General features: G+C 45.6%; 1 protein-coding gene across 1 annotated transcript in view; it reads left to right on the top strand.

The window, feature by feature from the left end:
• Nucleotides 1-9,772, top strand: part of LOC102261631 (paralemmin-2) — a 382,189-nt gene that overhangs the window by 80,947 nt on the left and 291,470 nt on the right. The gene's annotated exons all lie outside the window — the stretch shown is intronic.

Raw genomic sequence — 9,772 nt, 5'->3', positions numbered from 1 at the left:
GAAAGCGGAATTTGAATATTGGAGGCTATTCATCATGGTGTCTTATGAGGTAGAAGCTAACGCTGTTTGAGGGTGATGGGGAGAAGCCATTTGATTATCCTGTTCAAATGCAGGGTCCTTGTATCTGGTTTTGTTTGTTTGTATAGTTTCCATCTAGGATAGAAAGCAGTTCTAAGCTAACCCTGTGAGGCAAGACTGGATTGAAAGGATCCCTGTTGTGTATAGAGGCGAGACACACCCCTCCTGAGGAAGGCCACGTGAAGGCCTCTCTACAAGGACGAAGGGCTGGAAGGGCATGGGGGTCAGATGAAGCTCTGGGTCAGGAGAAGGACAGTAGAGGTAGCCCACACCCAGGTAGGGTTCCTTTAGAGCCTGTGCCTTTTCTCTACCAGCAGCTGTGAGTGGGAACTCAGGAAAGGCAGCTCTCAGAGTGGACAGTGGGCAGCTTGGACAGCCGTTGGCGAGGTCAGGGGAGATTCAGGACTGAGCCGGAGTTACCCTGACTTCTGGTGATTTGCATTAGGAACCAAGGTGAGCATCCTGGCCCTTGGGGATAAGTTCACTCCCTTCTTTCTCTCAGTTCCTCTGATATTCTAGGTTTCACAGCAGAGATTTTTCTTTTAAGCTAAAGGCCCATGGTCTTCTAAGCATGTCTGTGGGAGAATCAAAGGGCTTCCTGAAAGCTCAGAAATTGTATGCAAAATGTTGCATGCATGCGCATTGCCCTGGGGAATAGTCCATAGTTCCTATCAGGTTCTCAGAAGGATTCTGTGATCTGTCCTCCTGCAAAGCTTAGAGCCACAGCATAGAACACTTTGTATTGTTATCTCTCGGGATATGTACAGAATTTGGCAAAGCCAAAATGTCACAAAAAGGTTTGTAGCATCAAAAGACCTTGGATGGCAAACTTTGGAGGTAAGAAGCAAGAGTCAAGAGCCTTTGTGAGGAAGGGCCGGTCTAGTCGAAAGGGCTGTATTGGGCATATCTTAGCTCAGGCTGTTGTAACAAATTACCACAGACTGGGTGGCTTACAAACATTCATTGCTCATAATTCTGGAGTCTGGGAAGTCTGAGATCAGGGTGCCAACAGATGCTTCCTATTGAAGGCTTTCTTCCTGGTTTGCAGATGGCTGTCTTCTCACTGTGTCCTCTCAGTGTGATAAGAGAGAGAGAAGAGGAAGCTTTCTACTGTCTCTTCCTACAAAAGTACTAATCCCATCATTACGGTTCCACTCTCAGGATCGAACCACCTCCCCAAAACCCCATTTCCATCATGTTGGGGATTAGGGGCTCAACATATAAATTTGGGGGGACACCAATATGTAGTCTGTAGCACCTGGTGCTATGATGAGCAAGCAACTCGGGCGCCTTCACTCGAACCCAGGCACATCTATGAGGAAACACATCCAGAGGGATACAGATATCAATGAATAAGTAAGACTGTGTCCAGAATATAAAAGAGTTGCCCAGTTGGTTGTGGCTCAGGGGTTGGGCATCCACCTATGAACCAAGAGGTCATGGTTCGATTCCCGGTCAGGGCACATGCCCAGGTTGTGGGCTCGATCCCCAGTAGGGGGTGTACAGGAGGCAGCCAATCAACGATTCTCTCTCATCATTGATGTTTCTGTCTCTCTCTCTCCCTCTCCCTTCCTCTCTGAAATCAATAAAAATACATTTATTTTTACTCAGAGTCTTCACTGAGCACCTATAGTATGCCAGGAGCTGTAGATATATTACCTTATTAAATTGTCACAAGAATCTTATAAAATGGATGTTGTTCTCTTTCCTATTTTATGGTAGAGTGATGTAAACTCAAAGAGGTCAAATGAATTTCTCAAGGTCATTAAGTGGTAGAATTGGGATTTAAGGTCAGGCTGGTCTAGTCCATGCTTCTTCCCAACTTAAGGGAATAGCCATCATGGTGGCTTGTGAGACATTGATTTATCTGACACAAAGTCACATACTATGTTAGGAATTGGGAGGAATAACCACTTTTCCTTCCCAAAGGGACTGTCAGGCATACCCTGTGGGAGTGGGATTTCTGCAACTCTGTGGAGTTAACATGAGGAGACTTGGAAAGTTAGAGAAGGGAGGGGGAGGCTGCATTCCAGGCATAGCTCATGGTATGAGAAAGCACCAAATTTGGAGTGGGACAAACAGATGAAGAAGGTGTCAAGTTCTCTGGGGAGGAGTAGAGGGTACTGGAGGCTAAAAAAGGGTAGCGCTCTGGCAAGATGCTGTGGTGACTCAAACAAAGGAGAACCATCTCAGACTCCTAGGAGCCTCTCTCCCCCACCCCACAGAGGGAAGTTCCACACAATGAAGGGGACAGAATCCCAGATGGAAACTGACCACTTGATCCACGGGGAGAGAACTAATTCAATTCTAGCAGAGAACTAACTCTGTGGTCACAGGAAAAGCTATCTCGATCGCAAGGACTTGTCCACTTGCAAAAGATGGTTTAATAAGGGCTGGACTTAGAGGAGGAAAGACAGTAACTGAGTGGGGAGAGGGAAACCAAGCAGGACAGATAGGTCCTGGGTCCTGCACAAGCATCACTGATCTTGAATCCAGTTATGGGCGCACAGCCCTGAATCCAACCAGATCTCGGAACCTCCCTATGCTCCGCCCCACCCCAGAAAGACTGTCCAGGGAGAGAAAACAATTGGAATGGCATCACAACAGAAGGCAAGCTCAAATTTGCATTGGAAGTGCCCCTGCTAGCTGCCCTGCTAACTCTCCCCCTGGGGGACAGACACTGCTTTCACTGCGGAGGCTTGGAGAGCCGCAGTGTCCATTTCTGAACAGCTGGGCCAGACTCGGGCACTCATGGGAGTGTGGGAACTGTTTTCTCTAATACACAAGATCGGAGTCTTGTTTGTGCTCACACCCTTCTCAGAAGCCAAGGGTGCCCGACACTACAATGAAAACATGTTCCTTCTCCTTTGTCAAGTCAGGACAGGCTCCATCCTGGGGGCCTGAGGAGGGGCTGCCTTCCACGTGCTGGAGTTCCCCGGGGCTCCTGGCTCCCACTCAAGCCCCGCCTCTGTTTCACCCCCCACCTCTCCAAGGATGCCTTCCCCTCTAGTGGGATAAATTTAGCTCCGAATGAATGCAGAAGAGGAGAGCACATTCATGTAAACACAGACCAAATAGCTGTCAAATAGAGGCTTGACATACACACACAAATGGCATGAAAGATCCAAGGGTTTCTGTTTCCTTCTCTCCTGCTTCTCTCTGCTTCTTCAATGTGATACTTGGGACGCTTTTCTGCATTTATTGAAGCAAATTAACATGTAGATCAGAATATGGGGCTGTTTGTCTTCAAACAGATAAAACAGAAGTCACTTGGGCGACTAAGGAATATCGAGAAGTCAGAGAGAGCCCCAGTGGTGTTGGTCATTTTCAGTTATTGGTTTGATCATGGTAGAAACCCGTCAGAAACTTGGAAGCCGCTTTGTCTTCTGTGCTAGTGGAGTCTTTTCTCCTGGTGGGTGGAGCCAGCAGCTGCTGCTGAATGTTGTGTGGTCCTCCAAACACTTCCCTACTGACCTGCCAGCATCTCCCTAAGTGCCTAACGTCCCTTTGACTGTAGTGCTTTAAGCACACAGAGCATTTCTAGTTCTCAAAGCACTTTCTCACTCATGGGTTCCTTTAATCCTTATAAGAGCCTTATGGGGAAGTTAACTATCCCTATTCCTAGTTTACAAATAGGAAACCTCAGCTCAGAGTGGTTGCGTGGCTGTCTGAGGTCACACAGTTAGTGGCTGAGTTAGGATTAGGATCTAGAGTGGAGACTTTGTCTTGTGCTCTTCCCACTCTACCTAGAGCTGCTTCTGAGAAAGGCAATTTGTCCAGGAGGCCCCAGCTGGGAGGGTTACATATTAGTCAGGAGTAATTTTTTAGACTGTTCCCTGTCAATGATACAGGCTTGGGGGGTAAGGGGGCCAAGCACAAGTTGGATCCATTTTGACAGTGTATGCAGGGTGGGCTAGGGGTGAACATGGAATATTAAGATGCTGGGCACTCCAAAGGGCATCAGAAAGGCTCAACATCCCTGGGTGGTAAGAGCCGAAGCTAGACTTTCCAATTACACTATTTATTCCCCAATCAGGAGGGCACACAGGATGTAGTTGATGGGCCACTGTCCATCCACTGCCAACCCGATAGGAACCTCTCTTTTGTCAGCAGTGCTGACTTGCAGAGTGTGTACGGCATTATCAAATCATGGCTAACAATGAAAGTGGTGTTGGTGGCCACGCTACCAAAAGCCATTCCAAGCTGACAGGGCACATTGTGGTCGTTGTGCTAAGGCAAACTACAACCTCCTCTAAGCTCTCTGAGAAGCCAATGACCCGACTGTGTCTGCTGGCCTTAGAGAACCAGACTGGCCTTCCCGAAGACTTTTTCACTTTGTAGCTAATTCACACCCACATGGAGAATGGACTCCACCAAGAAGCAGTTTTAATGTGTAGGCATGTATCTCTCCTCTAAATACTCCCAAATGAAGCTTTCCTTTCCATCTTTTCCTAGCACTGAATCTATCTCCTCTTAAGAGTCTCTTCTTATTCCTTCTTATTTATAATGATTAAATTGATCTATTCCAAAAGATAAGATTGTAGGTGTCTAAGAATCGTGAAAAGGAGAGTCTAGTGAACAAATTTCTAGACAGTAGATGCTCATCCCATTTAAAAGATGCAGAGTACCCACTAATGTGAGGAACTTTAATAATACTGAAAGTTCTCTAAAAAAAAAAAGCCTCCATAAAAGGGTGGATAAAATCAAGTCACTCCCTTGATTGGTCTATGACATTTTTAATGAAGCAATAATTGGGTTGAGTAATTATGACCTAGTGTGGCCACTCTCAAGCATTTCATATCTGTTATTCTGATTTACCACAATATCCCGATGAGGTTAGAGTTATTATCCCACCATGAAAGATGAGGAAAATGAGTCTAAAAGAATTCAAGGTAGTAGTAGTGAGTACGTCTGAGGACTGGATTCTGACTTATCTTTAGAGTGTATGCCTTGTCTCTGTGTCACACCCACCTCCTACTTCCTAAACCCACAGTTCAAAACTTTTGTCAATAACAAGACTATTATGAACCAACATCTGAATGTCCAAGCAAGGCAAATGTCGCATGATCTCTCACCATCCAGCTATAATTCCTGATACTCCTGAGAACATCTCAGTTCTTCTATGACTCACAAGTCAATTCACTTCCATCGCCAAAGCTAATCCAGAGCAAAGGAAACCATTAAACTGAAATAGTAACATTCACTTCTAGATAGATGCCCAGATGCTCATATTGAGTTTGCTACACAGAGGCCCTAGTCAACATATATCATCCAGCCTGGTCTATTGCCCATGCTGGAACTCTGTTCTTTAACTTCTTCCTCTGTCTTCTTATACCACGGGCACTCCCTATATGAATCTATCCCTCAACTCCTATTGCTAAAAACAGCACATACTTGAAAGCCCATGAACTTTCCCAAATTGTTCACAACCGCAGGGGCCAAAAGGGCTCCAAGCACCGTTCCCCTCCTTTTGATTCTGTGCAGCCTTCACACATGTTTTGAATGACCACACATTCTATAAGATCCTAGGCAAAAGAGAGCTAATACAAAACACAAACATTTTAGAGGACATCGGTGTTTCTTTTAAAGTTATTTTGACAAAGGAAAGCTTCAAGTTACTATGAAATTTTACACTCTCCACTGCTGTTCAACAAGACTTTAAGTTTTACTCACTCAATGGGCCTCAGCAACTTATCTCCCTCTCAGTGTAGAGCGCTCCTGTTTTCCCCACAGGCGAATGGGCTGTGATCGGTTGTGGTTCCCAAAGGACTCAGACCCTAAAATAGATTTTTAAAATTTTATTAACTAAACATCTATTTTTGCAAATCCAGCATTCCGTATTCTCTCTGTGCAATGCAGCATCTATCAGAAACACCATTAAACAATAACGGGTAGTGCTTATGCAACACAATTTACTGTCCCTGCAAGACCCAGTGGTTTGTTACATGCATTATGCACTATTGTAACAGATCTTTCCAGGTTTTAAATGTGTGTGTGTGTGGGGGGGGGGGCGCAAAAGGTCACTGATATTAACACTGGACTAGGATTTCTTTGTAATACCAAGCCGTAGCCTAATGTCTGGCATAGAATAGCTATACAATAGAAGCTTATGAAAGAATTTGGGGTTATAAATGTCTGTGTTTGTAATGGATTCACTGATTTTTAAAGTGCTAAACTTAGAGATTTGAGGGAGAAGTGAGGAAGAGGAGAAAATGTTTTCCCTTTGCTCTCTGGCCAAGCATTAGTCCTTCATTTCACATGCCTCTGCTTCACTTAGGATTCTTAGTCACAAGCAACAGAAACTGATTCTAGTGGTAGGAGCAGAGCAGGCATGAGTAGCTCACAGAACAGCTGGGGAGAATAGAGAAGGGGCTTGGGCGATGGGCAGGACCAAGGGTGAGCTACCCACCTGAAAGATTTATCTAACGCTGTGTCTTCAAGATCCTGGGCAGGTGCACCCGCCTGACTGAGCCCAGACTGCACGCCATGCCATTGGTTCCAGGGGACCTGGGGAAGCAAGTGTCTGGCATTTTCCAGCTTCTATGATGAGAGGTGGCACTGACTCTCACTATGGCTCATAATATGGGAATTCCCCGAAGATGGAAAGGGATTCGAGAGTTAGGCAGCCAATGTTTATGAAAAAGTCCACTATACTTCCAGCTGGCTGAAACTCCAGGGTTCAGCGTTCTAGATTTCTTCTCTCCTTTGACTTTTTGGCATACCTGCTTTGACAACCCTCAACACTGAATAAACACAATCACTGCACTTCACGGGCCTCAGCCGGTTAAAACCACTGAGGAAGTCTCAGCTGTTTAAAAACCACTAAGGAAGTACACACAACTGGTCATGAGTCTTTTGTCTATTTCTAGTAAAACTCAGTCAGTACAATGGTTCTAAACCCATCTCTAACCCCTTCCTCACCCCATAGAAATGTAATTCTGTACATGTATTCAGAGAGATGTGCCCCAGGAAATTCTGATGCATACTTCTGGTTGGCAAACATGTTTTAGTTTTTTTCCCCACTTTCCACAGCTTCTTTACAAACCATTTCTATTTTTCCAAATTCCCCCACTGCTATTCCATCAGTCTCAACCAATGACCCTCCCATTAGCTGGGAAAACTAGGCCATCTAATGCATGCTCACTCACTATCAACTTCTCTCCCCTTCAACTTATCATTTCTTCTGTCTTTACCCACTCCATTTTCCTGCCCTCCTTTGTTAGTTCTTTTTTTCCTAAGGCTAAGCAGGCTGCCAGTGCTCACATGGATGCTCTTTGGTCCAATCTGAGACCTAATACTTATCTTCCCTTTGACTGTGTCTTTGACCTCATTTCCATGGTGCTTAATCCCCTTTGGTCCTAAAACATTCAAGTCTCACCTGACCTAATAACCCTCAACTTGACCCTGCTTCCCGTAGACCACCTTCTAGTTCCCCTTGACACCCCCCCCACCCCCCTCCCCCTTCATCCTTCACATGCAAGGATTTGAAAGGAGTGGTTTGTTCTCATGGATGCTTCATTCTCTACTCTCCGTAATTGCTTCCAGGTTCATTCTCAACACACACGCTGCTCTTTCAGTGTCACCCATGGCTTCCCGATGGCCTCTTCTTAGTTTGTGTCCTTGACCTCTCAGAAGCATCTGACCTTATTGAAAACCCCTTTCCTCCTGATGTGGCTTTTGGTACAAATATCCCTCCTAATTTTTCCTTCTACTCCTCAGATGATACATTCTTGGTCTCCTCAGCTGGGCTTTCTCCTCTTCTTCTATTTTTTCCCTCTGGCCATTCTCATTGCTTTAGCTATAACCTCAAAGTAAATGGCACCCAGATACGTGTCATTAATCCTGATCCTTCTACTCATCCTGAGGTTCAGATCTTTCCAGCTGGTAACTTTTAAAGCGTGCTCAGGCCCTTCTCCTACCCCATTTCTTCTTCCTTGACTCCTTTTTAAGAATTTATTGTGGTAAAATATACATAACATAAAATTTACCAATGAAAGCACCTTTAAGTGCACAGTTCAGTGACATTAAGTCTATCCACATTGTTGTGCTCCTCTGAGTGTTAAGAACACAGGCTCTGCAGAGTCTAATCTGAGTTTCAATCCCAGCTCTATGGCACTGGCTGAGTCTCTCCACCTCTCTGGCCTCACTTTCCTCATCCTGTTATTTTCTACTGTTGTTGGCTACGCTGTCACTGTCCTGAAGTAATCACAGTTTTGTTCATGTGTGAGCAAAACACCCTCAGAGGACTTGTCTTTCAGGAGCTGGTGCGGGAAGTGAAGAGAAAGTGAGAGGTTTGAAGACCTGGATGGGTTTTAGCCAGAAGTAGAAGTTTAGATATATTGGAATGGGGTTGTCAAATCTGGCCTTGGCTTGGCTTTATGACACAAATAGCTCCACCTACACCCGTCATGAAAAGGAAGGGAAAACAACCAGTAAAACTGTTGGGGTGGCTGCTTCAGTCTTCAGGGAGGGGAGTAATTGATCATCAAGTGACAGGTAGAACCTCCGTGAAAGTTGAAAAGGCAGTTTGTGTTGTGAGAATTTGCCCAGGAAAGAGGAGATTTGGCAAAATTTGATGTGTATACCTTTTAAAACACCTTCTTAAATCCTGCATTTGAGAAGCATCAAGGATCTCAAAAGGACACTCTAGTTTGTTGCTGTTATTTTGGAGGAAAGTCTGCTTATGAATGTTGGGGATTCTAGCAGATCCCTCCTGAATGTTAAGAAATATTTTATTTGTTTTTTAGTATTTATTTATTTTTGGACTGATCTTATCCACCTCTCATATCCTGCCCAGTGCCTGTCACAGAAGATGTGCTCTAGCACTGTCTTCTGTGTTGGTAATGAAGAAGTGAAGTATTTAATTTTTAATTAAAAATTATTTTTATTGATTTCAGAGAGGAAGGGAGAGCGAGAGAGAGAGTTAGAAACATCACTGATGAGAGAGAATCATCGATTGGCTGCCTCCTGCACGCCCCACACTGGAGATCCAGCCCTCACCAGGGCATGTGCCCTGACAGGGAATCAAACCGTGACCTCCTGGTTCATGGGTGGACACTCAACCTTCTGAACCACCCCAGCTGGGCAGCAGGTGAAGTATTTGAGTGCCCGGATTCCACTTTTCCTTTTAGACTGTGTTGAAGTATAGACACTCACGAATTTCAGCCCAGAATGTCACAGAGTAAGGATAGAGCAGATCGCCCTTTACCAAGCACCTTTATCTCGTTCATTACGGGCAACGTTGGCCTTCCGTTTTTCTCATGAGGAAACTGAGGTTCAGAGTGGTTAAGTGAGTTGCCCAGGATTTCACAGCTAATAAGCTGTCCAGCCCAGCCTAGCTGAGCACCAGGACTACAAACACATTTGGCCGCACAGCGGCCTGTTTGGAGCTAGACCTTGGCCGGTGGCCTTGAGGTTTCAGTACCGCCATCTAAGCATGTGGGCGAGGCAGCCCTTCCCTATTGGAAATGTCCCCACTTGGAGCCCAAGCATCTGACATAAACTGGAGGCCTCAGCTGGACTGTTAGGGCATGTGCTCAGCCCCTCCACCCCCCACTTTTTTTTTCTTTTTTTTTTTTTTAACCAGAGGCCCCTTGGCTGGCATCTGCTCCCTGGAGGCGCCCCCTCCATTTGCCCCAGAGAGCGCGTGTCCACCCAGGAGCGCAGGCTGTGCGTCCTAGCGGCTCGCAGTGCG

This window comes from Myotis brandtii, unplaced genomic scaffold, assembly GCF_000412655.1.
Source record: "Myotis brandtii unplaced genomic scaffold, ASM41265v1 scaffold13, whole genome shotgun sequence".
Classification (NCBI taxonomy): Eukaryota; Metazoa; Chordata; class Mammalia; order Chiroptera; family Vespertilionidae; genus Myotis; species Myotis brandtii.
The sequence above is the reverse complement of the archived record's forward strand: the minus strand, read 5'-3'. Positions and strand labels throughout refer to the sequence as shown.